The sequence below is a fragment of the Oryzias latipes genome, chromosome 17, assembly GCF_002234675.1.
Source record: "Oryzias latipes chromosome 17, ASM223467v1".
NCBI lineage: Eukaryota > Metazoa > Chordata > Actinopteri > Beloniformes > Adrianichthyidae > Oryzias > Oryzias latipes.
The window spans coordinates 10,672,934-10,686,862 of NC_019875.2; the positions used below are offsets into that span (position 1 = coordinate 10,672,934).

Here is a 13,929-nt window from a genome sequence, read left to right on the forward strand (position 1 = left end):
AAAGGAGGGGGGGGGGCAATGGGGTGGTTTTTACTTTTATTTTGTTTGTCTTCTTGCTTTTTTACTTTAAATCACTTTTAGCTGTGTGTCATGAAAATCCCTTTTTGTTTTACAAATAAAGTTTGATTTGATTTGATTGTGTTTTCATTTGGTGCCTTAATCCTCAGTTCAGTGAGTTTGTGAGTCTGTGTGAGATGGAGGTGAAACATGTGAACCTGGCTGTGGTTTCCTGCTCTCTTTCTGTCACAAACACTAACATCTGTTCATCTGCAGGTTTTTGTTCAGCCTGCAGGGATCATTTCTCACTGTGGAGATCTCTCTTCCTACAGCTGCAGTAGTAGGAGGCTGAATGATCCACTTTGACTTTATTGATCTTCAATTCACATCCACTCTGGGTGTTTTCAGCTGTGAAATCATCTTTCTGAGGATGATTATAACTTTTATCTAGTTTTCCGTTGCTTTTATGAATATCAAGAATTACTTTAAATGTTTCTGTTTCTGTCTTCTGGTACCAGACTATGTAGTTGCTACCATCACACTCCTGAATTCCTCCACAGCTGAAAGAGACACTTTCACCAACTCTCCTGGTCAATGTTAAATCCTCCTGAATCAGCTCTGCTGCCATGGCAACCAGTGCTGCAGAGACACAGACAGACAGGTGAAGGTCAGGATGACAGTGTTTGTTCCAGGTAGACCTGGTTGGCTCCTGATTGGCTGCAAACACTCACCTGAACACAGACAGCACAGAGCAGCAGCTGGGAGGAAAAGCATTTTGTTCAGCCGTGTTTCCTCTGCTCAACCTGAGGAGAAGTGGTGTTCTGATGCAGCTGAGGACAAAGAAGGACCTGAGAGCTGTGAGATGAGAGCAGGACCACGTTCTTTGGGACTCCTCCTCCAAGCTCCCATCAGCCCCTGCAGCTCACAGAGAAGACTGCTGCTGCAGACGGACAGCTCAGCTGAAGCTGCTGTGTGGTTTCATCTTCCTGATTTGAATCTGACAGCAGATGAAGAGAATCTGGGTCACATGATGCACAAACACTCCAACACATTCATGTTCCACAAACACACTCAGCTTGATGCTGAACTCACAAACACACACTGTTGTCTGCTGTTTAACAGCTGTGGAGAAAATACACAAGTATCAATTCATGTTCTGTTTCTTGATGAATCTCTGTGATCCATGATGAACTCATGTTGATGCTGGAAGCTTCTTGAAATGTTTTCTACACTGTTTATGTGTAGTGTTTAATCCACAAACATCGACAGACCAAATGATGACCTTTGACCTTTTTCTTCTTTAATGTAGTTGGATTTACAGTAGAAGATACATCCATGCCTGTTTTGCACATGTGTCTGTGTGTGTGGTTCTACAACAGAATAAAGAAAACAAATAATACAATTAGAATAAACCAAATTCAATAACCAAACCCAAAATAATAATATTCATGATTCAATAATTTAGCAACAGGATGTCTTAATAATAACCACTTAGCCTGTTGGATCTGCATTTGGAAACATTCCACAAACTTCTTATAGCATTATTATACCCAGAATATTATACCCAGAAAACTTATGATATTAACTGTAGGAACTAATTAAATCCAATATTCTAGAACTTCTAATCAAAACTAGCTTAACTTGTTAAGTGAGCAGAAAATGTCCACACCAAAAAACAAACAGATTTTACCCTAAACAAACACAAAAATTGTCTCACTGCTCTCATGGACGCACACTTAAGCTTAGAAACCCAAACTGCTCTTTAAAATATTGTGTTTACTGCTCTGTTTACTTCTGTTTACAATTTAGAATTGGATTTACTCAAACAACGACGGCGCCCTCTAGTGGTGAACTTCAGAACAACGCCTCAGTCCTCTCTCAAGAACAGCATTAATAATGTTAAGTTTCAAGCAACTTTAGTTGTCTATTTTTAGATTTTCTTTCTTCTGGTTCATGATTTTTTGTTTTTATCCTCTCCATCTTCCCCTCTTTACCCTCTCTCCTCTACCCATGATTAGAGACAATGGAAGTGATGATTCATTTAAAGCTCTGAATTCAGAATCCTCATGAAGAAATAAAATATGAATACATGTATTTTGAGATTTGTGATTCCATATTTACTGAAACCAATGTCTAAAACAGATAACAGGAGAATATTTGTCATAATTAGAAACACAAAAATGATGTTTGTGTATTTCTTTTGTGTGTGTTTTCAATTGTGTAGCCAGAGTTCATGGTGTGAAGGCTGCAGAGCACAAACACACACATCTGCAGGCAGTTTGATTGTCTGTCAGCAGCATTTCCTGTAATCCAAACCACTGAGAGCAGATTCATATCTGCTGCTGTTCACTCATCAACCTCCCTCCTCTCTGCTCTCTGTCTTTATTCTGCTGCATGGAAACTTTTGATTTGTTGATGTTCTTGAAAGAATCACAAACTTACAGTTAAATGTCTTCAAACAAGAAAATTGTCTTTGAGTTTATTGAGAATATTGTTGCAAATAAAATGTAAGAATATGGATCAATGTGTAGAAACAGAAAATGTAAATGAAAAAGCAGAAAACTGCAAAGTTCCATCTCTACAACACAGCTGACATAGTTTGATGAAGGATCTACAGCAAGTCATGAAGAACATTTGAGAACTGTGATCAAAGTGATGAATGAGATGAAAGGAGGAGATTTGATGGAGAGAAAAGACGAGCAGAAAACAGTCATTCAGCATGTCTGGAGTTGGTGGATGCTCCCTTGTTTTTGAGGATCATCAGCAGAGAGAGTCCACAGCAGTACACCAGACTCTTCACTATCAGCACTGAGTACAGCAGGCAGAGCAGCTTCACCCTGCACTCAGACTGGAAGGACAGCTCCACCAGGTCCAGAGGAGGAACAGAGGCTGTTCCCTCTGCTGGAATTCTGGAAGATGCTGGATGGGATGTTGGAGCTGCTGGATGGGATGTTGGAGCTGCTGTGGAACCTGCAGCTGGAAGTGCAGGAACCTCTGAAACAGAGAAAGAGTCAGAAAGAGTCAGCATGAAGCTGAATCTCTGTTGAACACAGTCACCAAGCCTTCATCACCTTGTTGTGTTTGGGCCTCCACTGTGCCCCCCTCATGTTTGACGGAGCAGATGTATTTATAGGAGCTGTCCTCTTGCTGATGGAGCAGCAGGATGGAGGCGCTGCGTCCCGACTCTCTGAGATCCAGCTGCTCTTCAGAGGTCAGGTCCTCCAGTGGTCCGTTGTTCTTCTGTCTTTTCCAGGAGAACTGGACCACAGGAGGAAACATGGCTGAGGCCAGACACAGCAGGGAGCTGCTCCCCTCCACATGGACTCTGCATGCTGCTGGGTACATACATAAAAAAACATGTTTATGCTGAGTATGCAGAATCCAAGTAGCTGCACATTATTAAAGAAAACTGTTGAGCTTTTCATTTAGTGTTTTGTATTGACATAACTTCCTGTTTGGGAGGAGCAACATGTCTGTCAGTGTTGTTCATCTACTGGACAATGTCCACCTCTTTCCTGGGGGGTATTCCAGAAAGCAGGTTATGCTAGCTCTCCCGATAAGTTTGAGGCTAAGGAAGTTGATAACCTCAGCTTTTGGTTCCAGAAATGGAGGTATGTTTCAGGGTATGTCAAGTTGCCATAGCAACTCATGCTGTGAACATAACCTGGTCCGGAGCAGGTTTAGTTGAAGCTTAGTTTGTTTATAGAGAGGTGAAGCAGCATGGCGTGTCCATTTGAAGATGATTTAGTGGAGGAAGAAGCTCAGATAATACTTTTTCCACAGTGAGATGGTGATAAGACCACATATGGATGTTGGAAACAGAAACTTTTTTACTTTGATCTAACTTAATTATTTGTTTCAGTTCAGATAAATCTTTTTTTTTGTAAGTCAGTTTAAAAATTACACGTAGTTTTCAGACAGTTATTTTACTTTCATTCAAATTAATTCAATTAAGTAGGTGTAACTTTGGTGCCGCTGTTAGATCGGCACCGCAAGGGATTGTTGGATATCATCCTCTTTGCCTGTCTGGACAGATTTGGGTTTAAGTGTGGGTTTTTGACCAAACGTGTTTAGTTGTTTAGCTGTTTTACTGTGTTTTACCGTGTTTTGCCGAGTTATTTTGTCCCACTGTGCTTATGTCTCTGCACCCTGAGTGAGAGTAAAGGATAGGATGATGAGTTTATATAGCACCCCTACCGTCGTATATTGTAATGACAACGAAATAAGTTTTTTAAATTAATTTATGCACGCCGCGCATTTTTCTCCCGTCCTTTTTATTTTTTTAAAAAATAAGTATATCTGCCGTCTCATACTTAGACAAATGAGATATAAATATAAATATATTTAATAAAGATGGAAAAAATATTAATTGAATTGGAGTAATATGACATTTAGTTAGATAAATACGTAAATTTGAGTTGTATAAAAAGTGAGTTTTATAGACGTAAGAAATTAGGTTGAATAAATTTAACTCAAATACTTGTTACGAATAGAAGTAATTCATTTAAGTTGGCAAAATTGGATAAGTTATTTATTTATATATATATATATATATATATATATATATATATATATATATATATATATATATGCATCACAAGGAAAATGGAAATAAGATCAGAAACTCGTGCGTTTACTTTGTCTGTTCTTCTACTACAAGCAGAAACTCTTTCTTTTGATGATGCAGCTGTGTTAATTTTTGATGGCCGTATAATCTTCTTTCGCCGTCATTAAAATCTCAGACTCCATCTCACTGAAGTATAGCGCTTTCTTTTTTTTCACCACGCGTTTCCATGGTGACTCCAGAAATCTGCGATCCATTGAGACGGCCTTTATGTACCTGCTATGCATGTGCACTAACCCAGGGTTACCAAGTCGAGCGTAATTACGCCAACTCATATCCGGTCTTTTGGAACCGACAGAGTAAGCAAGTTCAGGCGGATTTCAGCCAGAGTTCAGGCTTAAAGTCAGGCTAGTTTAAACATGCTTCCTGGAATACCCCACAGGTTATGTTCAGAGCATGAGTTGCCATGGCAACTTGACACACCCTGAAACATACCTCCATTTCTGGAACTGAAAGCTGAGGTTATCAACTTCTTTAGCCTCAAACGTAGCTAGCATAACCTCCTTTCTGGAAAACCCCCCTGTATGGAAGCAATTCTGTAGCATTAATAAAGAAGCAAAGTCAAAACCAGAAATGCTTTTTCATTTTCAAAATGAAGCTGCATTTTTTTGATTCAATATTAAAATGAAAAAGCAATCCACCTAAATGCTTTTTCATTTCCTTCCTCAAAACAGCTTTTTCTGTCACTTAATTAAAATGATAATGAAAATGGTATTTGACATTTCATTTTTAAGACGTTCTCTGGTGAATGTGTAGCATAATTCATTTAGAAATGTCTAATTTGACATTTAAAATGGATTAATAGAAATGCTTTTTAATTCTCAAAATGAAGCTGCATTTTTTGACTCAAAATTAAAAAGAAAAAGCAATCCACCGAAATGCTTTTTCATTTCCTTCCTCAAAACAGCTTTTTCTGTCACTTAATTAAAATGATAATGAAAATGGTATTTGACATTTCATTTTCAATAAGGTCCATGGTAAATGTGTAGCATAATTCATTTAGAAATGTCTAATTTGACAATTAAAATGGATTAGAAGAAATACTTTTTAATTTTCAAAATTTAACTGCATAAAATGACTCAAAATAAAAAGAAAAAGCAATATTTCAAAATGCTTTTTCATTTTATACTTAAAACTGCTCATTCTGTGTCATAATTAAAACGAAAATGCAAAGAGGGGATTGCATTTGCATTTTCAAATCCACCCTGGGAAACTTGTCTCAATATTCATTTAGAAAAAGCATTAGCAGAGGGGAGGCGGGGCGATGACGTCACTGCTCTCTCTGTGTGTCCGGCTGCTGACAGACGCACACACACGCGCACCAGGAGCAGACTGTGTTAGCGGCAGAGAAGAGGGTTTTGTGATGGTTGTGAACTTCTGATGAGTTTCCACAGCTTCTCAGGACTACATAGCAGCATGTCCGCCTTCTGCGGTCCTCCTCCTGACGCACCACGGACAAGCTTTGTTCTTCGGACCGCCAGCTGCCTTCGCACAGCGGAGCGCGAAGCTCCCGATGATCGCTGAAGGCGGAAATGCTGCTGCGATCTGAGAAACCATCATATGAATTTGTGTTTCCACATGATGGTTTCTCAGATTGCTTCACGCTGAATTTGCTGTTTGATTTATTAAGATCCAGAAATCCAGGTTTGAGCAGTCCAGGTCCAGCGGTTTGTGAACAGGACCCGGTTTGAGGTGATCTTTACGACGGAGTTTTAGGGCCACGGGGAGGAAAAAAAATTCTGGCCAACATGACGAGATTAAAGTCGTCATGTCGACTTTAATCTCGTCATGACGAGAAAAAACTCGACACAAAGTTTCGAGAAAAAACTCGTCCTGTCGAGATAAAAGTCGATATAAAGTTTCGAGATTAAAGTCGCAATGTTGCGCGCGAGCAGTGAAGCTGAGTCTTTCAGGAGTATTCAGTGTTATGGCTGTTAGTGAGCTAGTGGCTTTGTATTTAAGAGTTTACGACAGAGTTTTATGGCCACCAAAAAAAAGAAATTTTATTAGGAGATATAAACTCGTAAATTTACGGGGAAAAAAGTCATAGATTAACAAGGAGAAAACCCCGAAGTTGTCTGTTTATCGGAGCATCGCTTGAAGATGAACTATGTGGAGCCTTTTGTGAAGCTTTATTTCCGGATTATAGGTTTAAAACAGAGATTCTGAGTCTTTTGGCGACTCAAAATCAGATTATTTTCCGTGTAGCAGTCTTTCCGGGGTTCGGTGTCGGTAAAGCGGAGTTTCATATGTAAAATAAAGAGCTCAGAGACACGTTTGGATGTAGTGGACCGCTGCAGCCTTTATTCTCCCTTTCATTCACATAACCTGAAGTTCATCTGTCACATTACGTCATGAACCTGTCATCCGATCACCAATGCGGAAGTAAACAGTGTTACATACGCCCCCTCCTGCAGAAGAAGCGACCCGTTTGATCATTAAAAAACAAAGATGAATGAAAATAGTCTGTTATATTAGCATTACAACGTTGAAAAAGGCAAAAAGTGCTTCTCCTCCTCAGACGGAAGCATCACACAAACATAGAGATCTTGTCTTTGGTGGAGGAAGAAAGGATTCAAGCAAACAGCTGCAGGGACACCCGATGACGGCTTCATCGGGCTGCAGTGATCCTGCAAACCAACCATCAATAAATAAAACTTTAATAACTTGTAAATCAAACAAATGAGCTTCCAAACATTTGGAACGTTATCAATAAACATTCAGCTCACCTGTTCAACAAAGTTTAGTCGGTCTGCTCTGCTGCTGCGCGGCGTTCACCTGCTGCTCTGCGTGCTGCTCACTTCCACAATAATCTCGTAAATTTATGAGTTTTTTTGCTCGCGCGCAACATTGCGACTTTAATCTCGAAACTTTATTTCGACTTTAATCTCGACAAGACGAGTTTTTTCTCGAAACTTTGTGTCGAGTTTTTTCTCGTCATGACGAGATTAAAGTCGACATGACGACTTTAATCTCGCCACGTTGGCCAGAATTTTTTTTTCCTCACCGTGGCCCTAAAACTCCGTCGTAGATCTTAATGTGAAAAATGCAGCAAAATGTTCCCTTTGCCCCCGCGAATCAGAAGCTGTGGATCGTAACCCAACTTCAGCGTCGTCTGACCGCACGGATTTAAAAACATATGATCGAGCAGAGCAGGCCCTTAAATATAATCATGACAGTAATAAAAGCACATTATGAAGATAGTCTCCTGACGCTTCGCGCTGAGTGAGTGTTTTTGGTCCAACCAGCAACGTTTAGCATGGAGAAATCTGCTGTCTGTTGATGGGGCTCCAGCTGTCATCAAACAGTAAATTTAGCGCGAAGCTGCAAATAAATGTGTAAATATGTGGGAATTACATCAGTCTTTATTTTTCTCTGGACACCACTGAAAACACAAATTCATATGATGGTTTCTCAGATTGTAGCAGCATTTCCGCCTTCAGCGATCATCGGGAGCTTCGCGCTCCGCTGTGCGAAGGCAGCTGGCGGTCCGATGAACAAAGCTTGTCCGCGGTGCGTCAGGAGGAGGACCGCAGAAGGCGGACATGTTGCTATGTAGTCCTGAGAAGCTGTGGAAACTCATCAGAAGTTCACAACCAACTCAAAGCCGTCTTCTACTCTGCCGCTAACACAGTCTGCTCGAATGGCAGGCCATTTTAACATTAAAAAGCTAGACTGGATGTGTGTTGCAGATATCTTTATTTGAGTTTTGCCTTGTCAAAAAGAACATTTCAGATATCCGCAACTACATTCTTCCTATCCGTAATTTAGTCAGAAATATGTTGCTGATATCTACAATGTTCGTTCCGGATAGTCAAACTTAGCTTTTTAATGTTAAAATGGCCTGCCATAGTACTCGTGGTGTGTCTGTGTCTGTCAGTGGCCGGACACACGGACAAAGCAGTGACGTCATAGCCCCGCCTCCCCTCTGCTAATGCTCACTGAGAAAGAATTTTGCTACAAATTTCGCAGGGTGGATGTGAAAATGCAAATGCAATCCCCTCTTTGCATTTTCGTTTTTATTGTGAAGAATACGCGGTTTTAAGTATAAAATGAAAAAGCATTTTGAAATATTGCTTTTTAATTTTGAGTCATTATATGCAGTTACATTTCTGTTAATCCATTTTAATTGTCATTTTAATTGTCAAATTAGACATTTCTACAAAAGATTGCTACACATTTACCATGGACCTTATTGAAAATGAAATGTCAAATACCATTTTCATTATCATTTTAATTAAGTGACAGAAAAAGCTGTTTTGAGGAAGGAAATGAAAAAGCATTTCGGTGGATTGCTTTTTCTTTTTAATTTTGAGTCAAAAAATGCAGCTTCATTTTGAAAATTAAAAAGCATTTCTATTAATTCATTTTAAATGTCAAATTAGACATTTCTAAATGAATTATGCTACACATTTACCAGAGAACGTCTTGAAAATGAAATGTCAAATACCATTTTCATTTTAATTTTAATTAAGTGAGAGAAAAAGCTGTGTTGAGGAAGGAAATGAAAAAGCATTTTGGTGGATTGCTTTTTCATTATATTTTTGAGTCAAAAAATGCAGCTTCATTAAAAAAATGAAAAAGCATTTCTGGTTTTGACTTTGCTTTTTATTTATGCTACAGAATTGCTTCTATACCTTTGGAGTCTTTAAAAAGAAAACATAAACTGATGTAGTTAAGTGTGAACAAATTTCTATATCTTAGATTTGAAATCAGCATATAAGTCAATTCTACTTGTATAGTTAATAAAGTAACATAACTTATTTACTTTGTTTTTGTATCTGGATGTATGCAGGCTATGAATTTCTTGGGGGCTGGGGGGTCCAGTGTGTCACCCAGGGCGCCAAACTGACCAGAACAGCCTCTGAAAATAAGTTTTGAGAACCAAAAAGACAAAACTCAAAGAACTAAACTTAACTTGCAATCACTTGAAATAAAAATAACATAAAAAATAATCATTTACATTATTTATATATCAGTAACTGGAGATATATCCATGCATAAAGGAGTTAATATTTCATCAAACTCCTTTTCTTAGGTTAGTAAATGTTAAAAGTGTATTTTCTTCTTTGTTGTCAAACAGTTTCCTTCCTAAATGTCATTCTTCTAAATCTGTAAAGGGTTTGTGTCTCTAAATGTTTCCAGTTGCTGTTTTCCAACATGTTAGAAAACTGTGGTTAGACAAATAACAGGCCTGGAATGTTGAATGTGTTTGTTCCAACCCAGTCAAAGTCACGTGATCCTGAGAAGGCTCGTAGAAAATGAATAGAAAAATGAAAGGTATCCGCCTCACAGTTTAGGGGGCGTTTTTGTAAAACTCTCACGCATTTCCATGTGGACAAATGTAGCTACTACACATTTTAGGAGGAGACTGGGTTGGTTTGTTCTCACACTGATGTTCAAACTGGAGTTTTTTCTATTTCCAGTGTGAAAATAAGGAGAAGCAGAGAAACAGTTCAGTTCAGTGGATCTGAAGGCTGCAGAGCAGCAGATGTTCTCTAAAGGCTGACTAAGCATTGACAGCTATGTGGACTTTTCTGGAGGTTTAGCAGGTGGACAAAAGGACAGAAGATGGTGAGCAGTCCATCAAGGAATCATCTGGAAAAAACAGATTGTCAGAACTTTGCCAGATCCACAGTCTTCTTTGTTTTGTGTGTTTCTCTGAGCAGCTGCTAATCACTGCATTGAAAGCAGACTGAAAGCTCAGCTTTTTCAGACTCACTGATTTCTGAGTTTCTGTGTCTGCAGAAGCTGTCACTCTGGTTTCTGCATTCAGGAAACTCAGAAAGAGATCATTTATTCTCCACACATTTGGACAAAGGAACAAAGGAAATAGAACAGGTTCATGATTTCAGGATTTCATTTCATTTCCATGAGTTTCTTTTAGAACTACAGTCATGATTTAATGTCTGGATTCATTGTGTGTGGGGTCATGGGGTCAATGTGTCAATAGAGGGGGGGGGGGGGGGGGGGGCAATGGTGTGGGTTTGTTTTTAACTGTAAATCACTTTGATCTGAGTGGCATAAAAATCCCTTTTTGTTTTACAAATAAAGTTTGATTTGATTTGATTGTGTTTTCATTTGGTCTCATGAATATTGTTCTCTGATGTTTTCAATGTCCTCATTAGGACAAATAATAAGACGTTTGACTGAAACTTTTTGTTTCAGGAACTTCACATGTTGTAAAAAACAAAACAGTCTTTTTTGTTTGAATAAAAGAATTGTATGTGAAATTCTAATTCTGTACTTTTACCTGATGTTAACCCTTGTTAACTGAGCAGAAAATGTCCACACCAAATAACAAACAGATTTTACCGTAAACAAACACAAAAATTGTCTCACTGCTCTCATTGACGCAAACTTAAGCTTAGAAACCCAAACTACTATTTAAAATATTGTGTTTGCTGCTCTGTTCACTTCTGTTTACAATTTATTATTGGATTTACTCAAACAACGACGGCGCCCTCTAGTGGTGAACTTCAGAACAACGCCTCAGTCCTCTCTTAAGAACAGCATTAATAATGTTAAGTTTCAAACAACTTTAGTTGTCTATTTTTAGATTTTCAGGATTTTTTGTTTTTATCCACTCCATCTTCCCCTCTTTACCCTCTCTCCTCTACCCATGATTAGAGACAATGGAAGTGATGATTCATTGTAATTCTATATTTAATGAAACCAATGTCTAAAACAGAAACAGGAGAATATTTGTCATAATCAGAAACACAAAAATGATGTTTGTGTATTTCTTTTGTGTTTGTTTTCAATTGTGTAGCCAGAGTTCATGGTGTGAAGGCTGCAGAGCACAAACACACACATCTGCAGGCAGTTTGATTGTCTGTTAGCAGCATTTCCTGTAATCCAAACCACTGAGAGCAGATTCATATCTGCTGATGTTCACTCATCAACCTCCCTCCTCTCTGCTCTCTGTCTTTATTCTGCTGCATGGAAACTTTTGATTTGTTGATGTTCTTGAAAGAATCACAAACTTACAGTTAAATGTCTTCAAACAAGAAAATTGTCTTTGAGTTTATTGAGAATATTGTTGCAAATAAAATGTAAGAATATGGATCAATGTGTATAAACAGAAAATGTAAATGAAAAAGCAGAAAACTGCAAAGTTCCATCTCTACAACACAGCTGACATAGTTTGATGAAGGATCTACAGCAAGTCATGAAGAACATTTGAGAACTGTGATCAAAGTGATGAATGAGATGAAAGGAGGAGATTTGATGGAGAGAAAAGACGAGCAGAAAACAGTCATTCAGCATGTCTGGAGTTTGTGGATGCTCCCTTGTTTCTGAGGATCATCAGCAGAGAGAGTCCACAGCAGTACACCAGACTCTTCACTATCAGCACTGAGTACAGCAGGCAGAGCAGCTTCACCCTGCACTCAGACTGGAAGGACAGCTCCACCAGGTCCAGAGGAGGAACAGAGGCTGTTCCCTCTGCTGGAATTCTGGAAGATGCTGGATGGGATGTTGGAGCTGCTGGATGGGATGTTGGAGCTGCTGTGGAACCTGCAGCTGGAAGTGCAGGAACCTCTGAAACAGAGAAAGAGTCAGAAAGAGTCAGCATGAAGCTGAATCTCTGTTGAACACAGTCACCAAGCCTTCATTACCTTGTTGTGTTTGGGCCTCCACTGTGCCCCCCTCATGTTTGACGGAGCAGATGTATTTATAGGAGCTGTCCTCTTGCTGATGGAGCAGCAGGATGGAGGCGCTGCGTCCCGACTCTCTGAGATCCAGCTGCTCTTCAGAGGTCAGGTCCTCCAGTGGTCCGTTGTTCTTCTGTCTTTTCCAGGAGAACTGGACCACAGGAGGAAACATGGCTGAGGCCAGACACAGCAGGGAGCTGCTCCCCTCCACATGGACTCTGGATGCTGCTGGGTACACGCTCACCACGGGCTTCACTACGGACTCATCTGAAGTTTGACAGCAGCAACAAGCAGCACAGACACACACTCACACAGTCAACAGCAGCTTCCAGAAGTGCATTCAGTCTGATCCTGGAAACTCCATGAACTCTGATCACTAAACTCCTCATCAATGCAGCACAAAGTTCACTTCACTCACTGGATTCAGCTTCACATCAAACCGTCATCAGGAGACACGACGGCTGCAAATCATTTCTACACTCAGACTAACTCATTTGGAAGAAAAACATCTTTAGAAATTTGTAAATTAAACATTATGTGATTAAAATATGGGTAACGCTTTATAATAGGTGTCCTTAATAAACTATAACGCTTTATAATAGGTGTCCTTAATAAACTATTTATAAGACATTAACAAGCACTTTTAATGTTGTAGTAAGCTGCTTATAAAGACAACTATTACCAGTTGTAAATGTCTTACAACTGACTTACAAGTTCAAATAAGCTGCTTATGAACACATTAAAAGACTCATTAATAAACTATTTATAAGACATTAACAAGCACTAGTAATTTTGTATTAAGCTGCTTATAAACACATTTATTAATCCTTCATAAAATGCCTTTCTTGATAATAACAGTGTTGTAATTAACAGTTTATTAAGTGTTTTGCAGCCCCCCAATCTAAAGTGTGATCAAATAGGGGTTCATATTCACAAGCCATTTATAAACTGCTTGTATGGGATTAATAAATATATTAACAGGTCCCATGTTAAGTGGACTTACATTTTCTTAAGGCCAGCTGCTATGACTTAACCTCAAGACTACACCACCTGGATGAATGAGAACCTTTACTGACAGTTTGAGTGTTTTGCAGCCTCCTAAAGTGTGGGCTATGTTTTGCCACAAACAAAAGCAAAGTACAGAATATGAGAAACGCCCTTTATAACATTAACCAAAGCAACAAAAAAAATCACGTATTTGTATTGATATTATTAAAGAGATTCATGTCCCTCCTCCAGCCTCATCCTTTCATGCATTCCTCTTTTGTGTAATTTGCAACTTAATTATTAAATATATTTTCACAAATTCTGTTCGGTTAAAAGTGTGCGTGTGTCCGCGCGCAGACAGACGGCCTGAAGCGCGCTCTTGGTAAGAGGCGGGGCGGGGCGTTGCACACCCCCAACAACAGGTTAGATGACAGAGGCCATTAGGCGTCTCTACCTGGTGCTTCAGTACATAAGACTCCAACAGCCGCACAACCTAACGTAGTCCACCAATATATATTCATGAGATATTGATGCCAGCACTGATCCCGCGGGGGGGGGGGGGGGGGGGGGGGGGGCGTCCGCTGCGGGCGGGAGCGGACGCCCCCCCCCCCCCCCCCCCCCAGCACAATTCAAACCGCCCAATCCCGCGAGATTTGGGTTGGGACC

General features: G+C 39.6%; 1 long non-coding RNA gene across 1 annotated transcript; it reads right to left on the reverse strand.

The window, feature by feature from the left end:
- Window positions 1-532: 532 nt before the first annotated feature.
- LOC111949128 lies at window positions 533-1,112 on the reverse strand. The gene is made up of 2 exons (XR_002875176.1): window positions 729-1,112; window positions 533-636 (listed from the first exon to the last, which is right to left on the reverse strand). It is a non-coding gene; the product is annotated as an uncharacterized LOC111949128 (long non-coding RNA).
- Between the last annotated feature and the right edge of the window lie 12,817 nt (window positions 1,113-13,929).